The following is a 946-nucleotide window of genomic DNA, read 5'->3' on the forward strand; positions in this document are numbered from 1 at the left end:
GCGGTAAACCTCGTCCCTTCCCAAACATTCGCTATCTCCGCCACCCACCCCCTCAACCAGAGTCCCTTCGCGGTCACCACCAAAGCCCGGAGAAGTGGAACGCACACAATGCCTCCCTTATAGGGCTGGGGCTGGGGAACTGGGCATGCTCAGTAGCCAAAGCGGTTTGGGTTTTTTTGTTGTGGTGGTGTTTTTGGTTTTTTTAAAATTTTTGGTCGCCCAGTGCAGCATCCCTCCCAGTCCCACACCTCTCTTTCCTTTACCCCAGTCCCCGCTCCTCCTCTCCCAGCTTAACCCGTTCTGCCCCGCAGACTCGCTGAGTTCTAAGGTGCAGAGATGGAACTCTCCCTGAGCCGGACTCACTAGTCTCACTTTGGGCAAAAGCCTCACACTTTCCCCTGCCAGCCCCCAGCCCCCGACGCGCAGACAGGTAGAGGAGTGTGACTGCTACTGGAGCTCAGGACATTATTCCCAGAAAGCTGCCTTCAAGACCGCCTGCTCCCCAGAACTCTTGCCAGGAGCCCTCAGCCGCCCAGGGTGACACTTAGCCTAAGGTACAGTACTCTGGAAGCCCAGCCCCGGTGGACTGTGGTCTTTGAATGTCATTGTTATGGACTCACCCCCCTCCGGCAGGGATTTTTCAATTCCGCTTCGACTGGAAGCCCTGGTCACCTCCCATGGCTCCCTCCCCCAGGCTCTCGGAGGGTTCTTCGGCTTTGGCTGGGTTCTTGCCGGCGCTCTCTACAGGAACGCCCCGCGTGTGAGTGTGTGCGCGTGTGCGCGTGTGTGCGTTCCTGGGGGGCTGGGGGAAGAGAAAGGACGCGTGTTTGCGCGTTGGTGGCCGGGGGAATGGAAGTCCGCGAGCCCACCGCCCCGGCCCGAGGTCTCCTGCAGAAGAAAGGGGTCGTGGCTCCCCGCGGGAGTGCTTTAGGCTGCGAAAGGGGGC

At 60.0% G+C, this 946-nt stretch overlaps 1 protein-coding gene across 1 annotated transcript in view; it reads left to right on the forward strand.

The window, feature by feature from the left end:
• The first annotated feature begins 365 nt into the window (after nucleotides 1-365).
• Nucleotides 366-946, forward strand: part of SLITRK4 (SLIT and NTRK like family member 4) — an 11,320-nt gene continuing 10,739 nt past the window's right edge. The window contains exon 1 of the mRNA XM_004713362.2: nucleotides 366-554. The gene's annotated coding sequence lies outside the window, so the exon portion shown is untranslated. The remainder of the gene's footprint in view (nucleotides 555-946) is intronic.

Source organism: Echinops telfairi, unplaced genomic scaffold (assembly GCF_000313985.2).
Source record: "Echinops telfairi isolate 266 unplaced genomic scaffold, ASM31398v2 ScPeMD7_20;HRSCAF=75, whole genome shotgun sequence".
NCBI lineage: Eukaryota > Metazoa > Chordata > Mammalia > Afrosoricida > Tenrecidae > Echinops > Echinops telfairi.